This window comes from Phoca vitulina, unplaced genomic scaffold (assembly GCF_004348235.1).
Source record: "Phoca vitulina isolate PV1807 unplaced genomic scaffold, GSC_HSeal_1.0 scaffold39, whole genome shotgun sequence".
NCBI lineage: Eukaryota > Metazoa > Chordata > Mammalia > Carnivora > Phocidae > Phoca > Phoca vitulina.
This window is the reverse complement of record NW_022589742.1, coordinates 10,217,555-10,227,206: the sequence shown is the minus strand read 5'-3', so window position 1 is coordinate 10,227,206 and position 9,652 is coordinate 10,217,555.

The window sequence follows — 9,652 nt, the reverse complement described above, 5'->3', positions numbered from 1 at the left end:
TGTGAAGGTCACGGTTCACCTGACAGGTTTTCTCTCGGAACGTGACAGAGCTGTGCAGGGGAATGGTTGGGGGCGTGCCCACGGGAGGCTTCCCATTTATGAAACGTGCATAGGGAACAGGTTGCAGTCAGTGTCTTACCAGATGCATAGAGCTTTAGGGGATTTAACTGTTCTGCCAAGGTGTCTCTCCGTTCTTACGGCCGGTCCCCCAATTACCTGGGCACTCCCTCCTCTCTCCTCCCACAAAGTCCACGCGGGGCCCCCTCTCTGGGCACAAGATGTGCTTTATTTAGAAAGCTGTTCTCACTGGCGGTAGCCGGGGCTGAAAACTGCGGCAAGACACAGTACACAGAGTTGGAGAAAGGCCCATTTGCCTTGGCAGACCTTTAACTAACTTCTCTGCTTTCTGCTCCATGACTCACTCTAGCCCCTACTAATTCAGAGCTTTTTCTGGGGCTCTATTTGGAAGATTCGTAATCATTCCTCCAATATTCCTGTGCTAACAGGGTATGGGTTCCACATTATGATTTCCAGAAATTTCTTCTTGTTTTCTAAAGGTCACATAACAGCGGTTTAGCGCAGACTCTAGAGTCACACGGCTTGGCTTGGACAGCTTTTGGTCTCTCTGTGGCTCTATTTACTAATTGTTTTTACAGTGTTAAATTTTATTTCGTTGATATTGCCCCATTGGGCTAGCCCTAGCATCAGCAAACATTTGTTTTTTCTTCTTCTTTTTTTGTTGAAGTGTAGTTGACGTAACAATATATCAGTTTCGGGTGTACAACATTTATATACATTAACCACACAGTGTTGTTACAATATTATTAACTATATTCCCTACGCTACTTATTTTATAACTGGAAGTTTGTATCTTTTAATCCTCTTCCCCTTTTCGCCCATCCCCCCCGTTTACTCATCTTTCAATTTGGATAATAATAGTACCTATTTTGTAGACTTATTTAAATGGCTTAATACATGCAAATCGTTGAGTGCTGTGGAGAGTCCATTGGAAACACTGAATAACTATCAGCCATTACATTTCTCGGGTCTGCTAGTGAGACCTTCCCTGGTTTCCCGGCACTGCTCTGGGTTTGTTCTTCTTATTTTTATATTTCTTCTGGCATTTTAGTGGGATTTGGGAAGGAAGATGAGATGAAATACATGAACTCTGTCCATCACCTTGAACTGGACGTGAGCACTTGCATTTGAAAACGGTAAAAAGGAGCATTCTAGGTGGTTAATTTTCTACCATTTTGAATTTCACATTCTTGGTTTGCTTAGAATAGCATAGCTATAGGAAACCTTGGAGACCATCTAATAGAGTACCTTCTCTTTAAAAAGGAGCAAAGAAATGAGAAATACCTTCCCCAAGTTTGCGGATCTATTTAGAGGGACAGGTCCTTCCTTCCTAGTCCAATGTCCCTACCACTAAAGATAAGTAAGTAAGTATCTACCAGAAGCGCCAAGGTTAGAAACTTCATATATCTGTGCCCATCTTGTGCCCTTTCCTCCCTTACAACAGAACAGTCCCTCCTTCTATCCAAAGCCAATCTTTTCACCCGGACTTCACCCCATCCTCTCCTGCTTTCCTCAGCATTTTCTATTATTAGTAATACCTTCTTTTTGTAGCATATTCAACCTCTTGCTTTTAACTAGATCCTTTAATCATGTCAAAATCTATCCCTTTAAGAAAAAGGAACAACAGGGGCACGCGGCTGGCTCAGTCTGCGGAGCCTGTGACTCTTGATCTCAGGGCTGTAAGTTCGAGCCCCATGTTGGGTGTAGAGATTACTTAAAAAAAAATCTTTAAAAAAAGAAAAAAGAACAACAAAACTATTGGACCCCTCCCCCCACCCCCAGACTCTGCTCCATCGTCCTACTCCTTTTCACCTCCAAACTCCTGCAAAGTACCCTCCCCATTGTGCTTTCCTCCCCCCTCCCCCCCACCTGAATCTGCCTCTGGCCTCATCACTCCAGGACACATCCCTCATTAAGATCATGTGTGACCTCCATGCCCCTCAATCCAACAGAACATTTTCAGGCACCAGATTCTCCCAATTCTCAGCAGCACTGGACCCAGGTGACCAGCTCCTCCTTCGCGAAACCTGTTCTTCTTTGGGCTTTGGGACGCTAACACCCTCCCCTCTTTTATCCCACCTCCTTGCCCATTCCTTCTCAGTAAGGTTTGCTGGCTCGTCACGTCTACCTGGCCAGTCAATGTTGTGGTCACACAAGGCTTGGTCTTAGTTCTCTTTTCCCCCATTTTTAAAAGTAGCTCAATTCTTTATGTCTCACTCTCTACACTCCCTGGGTGAGTTAGAGCCCAAGGCTTCGATAGCCCTATATACTGTCAGCTCCCGAATTTAGATCTCCAACTCAGACCTCTCTCTCTACTCACTGACTGCTGTCACGTCTTCTTAGATGGCTCGAGGATGCCTCAAAATCAACACGTTATTTTCTCTCCTCGCAATGTTTCATAGCTCGGTGAAAGGCACACTCACTAATCGATCAAGTTATGGAACCCCCAAACCAGCATTATCCTTGGTACCCCTCATCCCCTAGGTCTGATTCAGCACCAAACCTTTGTACTTTATTTTCTGAATATGTCTTGAATCCATCTGCTTCCCTCTACATCCACCCCCTTCCCCTGCCAGCCCCCGGAGGCAGCTAGCTTCATCTCTCCCCTAGACTACTGGAGCGGCGCTCGGACTGGTCTGTGCACGTGGCCGTGGCCTTGATCCCGCAATCTGTTCTCTACACCACAGCCAGACTGATGGCTTCAGCACACATCTGCTTAGGTCACTTCCCTCCCCTTCCCCTTCCCCACGCCCCTCCACACAGACCCCCAGCAAGCCCTCTAGTAGCTTCTTTTTATTTCTAGGAAAAAGACAAAATGCCTCAATATGGCCTGCAAAGCCCGGCTGGCTCTGGCCCCGGCTCAGCTTTCTAGCTCATTCCTCATGTAGTGCTCCCTCTAGCGTCTGCAACTCCGGCACTGCTTCTTTTTCCCCAACACTCTGTTTGCCAGGCCCCTCCCACCACAGGGCCTTTGCACTAGCTATTTCCCCTCTTTGCGTGGTTAACCCTTTCTCAGCCTCTCCGACCTCAGGCTCAGCATTATTTCCGCAGGGAAGACAGTCTTCCCCGAGGAAGTCGGAGCTTCTTATCAGAGGCTCTTCTAGTACCAGACACTGACTTAGTACCATTGCCGTTGTACGTTTATTTGTGTGACTGAATAATTTCTCTCTCCCCACCACTCATTCATTCATTCATTCAACAAATGTTTACTGAGCCCCCTACTGTATACCAGGCATTATTTTAGAAGGGGCGACACACTGTAAAGAAATAAATACGCAATATGACGGCAAGCAGTGAAAAGTGCTGTGAAGAAGGGGAAGCGGGGTAATAGGGCAGAGACTATATGGGAGGCTGCTGACTTGGGTGGGACGGTTAGAGAAGGCTTTTGGGAGCGGCGGGCGGAGCACAGATGTAAATGCAACGAGAGGGCAAGTCCAGAGGGCGTGTGGGGGATGGGCATCCCAGGGAGAGGAAATGGGAGGGTCAAGACTAGAGGATGTTGACCCTATTCAAGGAACAGCTGGGAACCCTGTGGGGCTGGAGTGGAGCGAAGGGGAGGGTGGTGAGATCAGGATGGCGGGTGTGGGGGGGTGCAGGTCATTCCTTTGGGGCCTTGTAGCCCAGACATGGGAAGTGGAGCCATTAGAAGCTTTTAAACAAGGAGTGACTGGATTCTCTGCATGTTTAAAATGATCACTGGTGCTGTCTTGAGGTGAACGGATTGAAGCAGGGAGCCCCATTAGGCTCTGGAGTGGTGCTGAGGAGAAATGATGGGCTCTCAGACTAGGGCGAGCCCGGGGGAGGTGGCGAGAAAGCACAGGATGGAATGCATTTTGAAGGTAGAACTTTCGAGATTTGTTGATGGGTTTCTCCAGACCCTCCAGTGGGTTTCCTTTTCACTTCAAGCAAAAGTCAGAAGCCCCGGCAGGGCCCGTGAGGCCTGTCTCCCCTCCCTCCCTCCTTCCCCTTTGGCCATGCCGGCCTCCTTGCCCTTCTGTGGGAACAGACCAAGCCCGAGACCCCTTCTGCATTTGGCATTCCTTCGGATATCAGGAAAGCAGATACCAACATGGTTTGCTCAAATGTCACGTTACCAGAAAAGCCTTTCTCGGTGGTCCTATATGTCCCCCTTCCCTGCTTCACTTTCCCGGTCAGTTCCTCTTTGTTGTACTTACTACCATCTGACCTACGCATACACTGAACACCCGTAATATGAACACCCAGGCATATAAGCGGTGTGCGTGTTTATTCCATGAAGGCAGAGACTTGGTCTGTTTCATTCACTCTAGAACAGAACTCCCAGAACAGTGCCCGGCATACAGTAGGGGTGTACTAAAAAGTTTGTGAAATATTGTTGAAACGGAGAAATGAATGGAGCAAAGAATGGCTCCAAGGTCTGGGACCTGAATGACAGTGCCGCCGCCCGGGGTCATCGGGAAGATTTTTCAAGGTGAGCGTCGGGACCGCCGGCTCCAAGCCTCCAGCTGCAGTCCCTGAGCTGCTTCGTCCTGTCCCAGGTTCAGAGACGCACGCCCTCCCTCTGGGGCCCACGGAAGGCCGCGACACGTCCAGAAATCTAGGAGTCTGGGCTCCCTTTCTCTTCCCACGGCGAGAGAGGGAGAAAGTTGTGATGAGCCAAACAGACTTGCCCAGTTCCTGAGAGTGAAGGTGTCATCAACGTTTCAGACATTATTGACTCTGTGTGTGGTTTCCGGCAAACAACTGACCGCCTACTTTAAGAGACAATATCACTAAGTGCTTTTTTTTTAATGCAAAAAAGAAAGAAATAAAAAAGAGCTACCTATTTTCCTCATTCCTGCAGGTGCCCAACCCGAATGACTTGTTGGAGCGCATTTTCTGCATTCTTAATAGATAGCCAGCAGGAAATGCCTCTTATAGCCCGGGCTGGAGGGGTAGAACGTAGCGAGGGGAGGGTACAAAATCCCCAGCCCCAGCTTCCGCAAGCACTGAGCTGCTCCCAGGTGGGCCAGGCAACTCTGACCATCACTTCGCACCTTTGCTCAGCTGCGGCATCTTGCTGTCTCAGTTGATGGTCAGGAATTAAGGTAGGAGAAGCTGGCGATTTCTGGTGGGCGAGGAGGGATGGAGAGTCAACTGGGCAGGAATCGGGGCAGGGGGGAGCGGTGAGCATCACATGCTTTGCTCACCGCGCTACAATCTGGTCCTTTTGGGGCTTTCGTTCCAAGTGATCTCCGTGACAACCTCTCCGACACCCCACCCCACGCCCGAGGTGCTGGATAACATTCTGCAGCGGGGTGGGAACCGTGTCCTTACAAGCAGACTGTGGTAGAGTTGAGGCCCAACTGCGGGCATTGGATTCCGTGTTAGAACGTTTGTGCAGAAGTCTGGGCATCATTTTGAGGTTGAATTGGAGCGCTAGGTGTTTTTATTGTTTGTGCATTGGGGAAAGGTTGCAAGGTGCGATGTACTTCTGTGATTCTGCTATTCTAACTGCACAGCTGGTAAAGCTTGACCTTAGGGTTTTGTCTGCAAGAGGCTTTAACTACAAGCCAGGGACTGGGACAGGATCATCTTCTCCCGGAAAGTCCCCCCCACCTCCGCCTCACGGCTGTCCCCTCGGCTCCAGCTTTGCAGCGCCCCTTCTCCTAAGCCAGACCCCAGCCCGTTCACGCCTGCATCGGGAGACCCCTCGCAGAGGGCTCACTCGGGGATGGAAGTGTCCACGTGTCTGCAGAGGTGCAGTGAGATGCAGCTCTGCAAAGCTGTAGCCAATAACGGTTCTCAGAATCTCAGTATCCCCCAGAGGCACGTCCTCTCCGCTGAGGTCTGAGTGCAGCCTGGAGAATTGCTTGTGAGCTAGATCCAGAGAAGTAAGCCATGGTTCTCCTTTGAAAGGTGTGTCCGTGTGTTTGGGGAGAGGTAGCACTTGTACCCCAATCAGGATCCCGGTTGCCTAAGGTCTGATCCCTCCAAGGTGATGGGGATGAGACACGGCCTCTGACTTTCTCCCTCTCGAACCTTTCCTGGCTGTGGCCAGTGGCCTGTGGGCTCTGTGGTCCTTACCCGAGGAGACTAGGAGCATGCTCCATGGCCCTGATGTCCCAAGGGTCTGGCCGGCTGCCTTCCTTCTAGCTTCAGCGAGACTCCGCAAAGCTAGATTTGCAAGCTGTGTCAAGCCTGAGCCTAGAGCAGTGGCGACTGGCATCTCCCGGGCTAAAGTCGTGACTCTTACAAAGGTGCTAAGCAGCGCTTGCAAGTAGAGGCTCTCAGGAGAAGCCTGGAGGGAGTGGACACATGTTCTCTCTGCGCTGCCTAAAGGAAACCAGATGGCCGGCTTATGGCCTGGCTCAAGGCTCCCTAGAGATCAGAAGTCAAGGCCTCACATTTGATAAATGGGGAGACTGAAGTTCATAGAGGGGTTCTGTGAGTCCCACCGGGTAGACAGCAAGGGATGGTGGGGAAGGGACAGACATTGAAGCCAGAGAGCCCTGGGTTCAAATCCCAGCTCGCCCCCCACCTAGCTGTGTGGCATGGGCAGTTCATTTCACTTTCTGGGCCCCGATTTGCTCATCTCTAAAATGGGGACAATAGGACCTCCGTTGAGAGTTGCAAAGACTAGAGAAAATATGCACAGAGCTTCTGGCACAGGGGCGGTATTTTGTAAACCGTAGCCTTAGGAAAAGGGCTGGCTCCAACATTTATCATGACTTTATAATTTGTAACACCTCCACTTTCTTTTTTCTTTTTTGCTGTGTTTGGGAAATAGATTTGACGGATGACTGTGTAAATTTAAGGTGTTACATGTTTATATATGGTAACATGATTGCCATTATGGTGATAATTAGCACCTCTATCACCTCGCACAATTATCCTTTCTTTTTAGTAGCTGGAATAATTTAGTCCTAGTCTCCTTCAAGTTGGAGGACTGCTAACGATATTGTGCCTTAGATCTCGAGGGCTTATTTACCGCTTATAACTTTGTGCCCTGAACAACACCGGCCCGGTCCCCTCACCGCCCCCCCAGCCCCTGGTAACCATCATTTTACTCTGTTTCTAGGAGTTGGACTTTTTAAAATTCCGCGCCTAACTGATATTATAAGTACAGTTGACTCGAACTCCGTGGGTTTGAACTTACGCGAATTTTTTACAGTGCAGTGCTGTAAATGTATTTTCTCTTCCTTAGGATTTTCTTTGCATTTCTTTTCTCTAGCTTACATTATTGTAAGAATACAGCGTATCATACATATACAAAATATGTGTTAATTGACTATTTATGTTGTTGGGAAGACTTCCGGTCAACAGTAGGCTATTAGTAGGTTAAATTTTGGGGGAGTCAAGTTATATGCAGATTTTTGACTGTGTTCAAGGCCAACTGTACTTGTCTTTTCTGACTCCTCATAATGTGCTCAAGGATACCTTTGCTTTATTTCTACAACTCTGAGAATCTGAATATATAGCATGTGCTTTTTTTTTAAATCGAGGAATAACTTACCTTTAGTGAAATGCACAGATCTTAAGTGTACAATTTGATGAGTTTTGGCAGACGTGTCCATCCACGTATAACCTTCACCCTCCTCAAGGTGCAGGACATTTCCAACACCACCGGGGTTCCCCACGCCCCTTCCCAATCTCCAGCCCACAGCCAGCCACTGTTCTGATTTCTGTCCCCACAGGTTATCTGTGCCTGTCCCGTGTAAGTGGAATCCTATAATATGTGGTCTTTTGTGTCTGGCTTTTTTTTTCCACCCAACATAATGTCTTTGTGAATCATCCATGCTGCTGTGTAGATTGGTAGTTTGTTCCTTTTTATTGCTGAATGACAGTCCGTTAAATGACAGTGTCACAGCTAGTGTATTCTTCCTCTCGATGCTGGGCATTTGGCTCGTTTCCACTTTTTGGCTATTTTAAATAAAGTTGCTGTGAACCACATGCACAAGTCTTTGTGCGGACGTACGTTTTCGTTTCTCTCGGTTGTATGTGCCTAGAAGTAGGGATTGCTGGGCCACAGAGTAAGCGTGTGTTTCACCTGATAAGAACCTGCCCAACAGAGTGGTTGTTTGCGTGTCTTTTGGAACAAGGATACAATGGATTCCTTTTTCAGGTGGTGCCTGGTTATGCTTAGCATGGCTGTCAACCGGGGGAAACAGTGATGTGCTCAATGGAAGGCGTCTGTAGACAGCAGGACCCAGTTATGGCTGGGGCCAGAATGAGTCTGAAAGGAGACCTTTTAGGAAGGGTCCCCTGCTCGCTGCCAGATTCCTTCCTGACGTTTCTAGCAGGACCATGAAAGAAGAGGCTGCAGAATTCATATTCTCCAACCTCTTAATTTTAGGCAAGAGGAATCTGAATCCCAGAGAGGCCATGTGCTTCCCCCAAAATCACACAGCTGAGGAAAACCCCAGGTCCTCTGACTCCTAATTGGTCTGATTTCCTTGCATTGTGCTTTCTCTGCATGAAATGGAACTCAGGCATTCAGCCATTGTTTACTGACCTACTTATGCTAGGTGCTAGGGATAAAGAAATGAATAAGAAATGGCCCCCACCCTCAAGGACTAGAGAGGAACAGAGACTATTAAACTCTAAGCAGTTGCAGTAGATTCCAAGAATGAATAAAGGTGCCTTTAGCCAGAGCACACTGCCAAGTCTGGTCAGGTGGCCAAAGGTAAAGAAGCATCTGGACAGGGTACTTCTAGTAAAGGAAGGCCACACGGCATGTCTTGAGTGGCCACTGTATGCCTGGTCCTGGCTTTGGTGCAAGAGGACAGCCCCCTCTAAAGGAGCTCGCGGTTAGGATGCTATGATGGAAGCCAGGTTTAAGGCAACTCAGCAAACAGCTATTGAGCATAGACTCTGTCTCAGGCACTGTTCTAGGTGCGGAGGATATGGCAGTGAACAGGGTTGACAATCTGACAATCTTTCAGGAACTTTTCACCAATATTGCCATATATAGTAGTGTAGAGAATGTTGGTCTTTGAGATCTGTACTTGGTTCAGAATATATCTGTCTGGAGGCCTGAGGACTGGCGTCCTTTGTAATTGCCCGTTTCTAGTGGGGGGTGGGGGGTGGGTGTGGGACAGCATCCTAGGTAGATCAACAACAACGGCCGGAGTAGGAGAATTTGATGTGTTTTATTCTCTCTCGCATGCAAGGGGTCAAGATGGAGAGCAATGTTTATTATGAAAAGTGAGGTACCCACTGGATTGCTTAGTCAAGCTCTCCAGGGGGGCCCAGGTCTTTGTCCAGGAGCATCTACATGCAGTTTTGGGTCAATCTTCTCGCTCATTTGTTTTTGGAGGAGGAAGGCACTTCCCCAGAAGGCAAGTTGCTCTTTTGTCCTCAATGGCCTTTTTTTTTTTTTTAAACTTCCTGCTGATCTTCTACTATGTGAGTTGCCAGATAATTCTCCTGTGTGGCTCCTGGGGGCCCCTTCAGCACTTCGTTGAGCTCTGTCTTGTTCCCAGAACATCGATCAGAGGAGGCTCCTCACCTGGTCCTCAGACCAGCGCGCATGGTGGTTGAGCTTCCTGGCACCGCTCAGGAGCCCCCAAAATGCCTCTCCTCCAAACTATAGCCAAGCCACTTGGAAAAAATA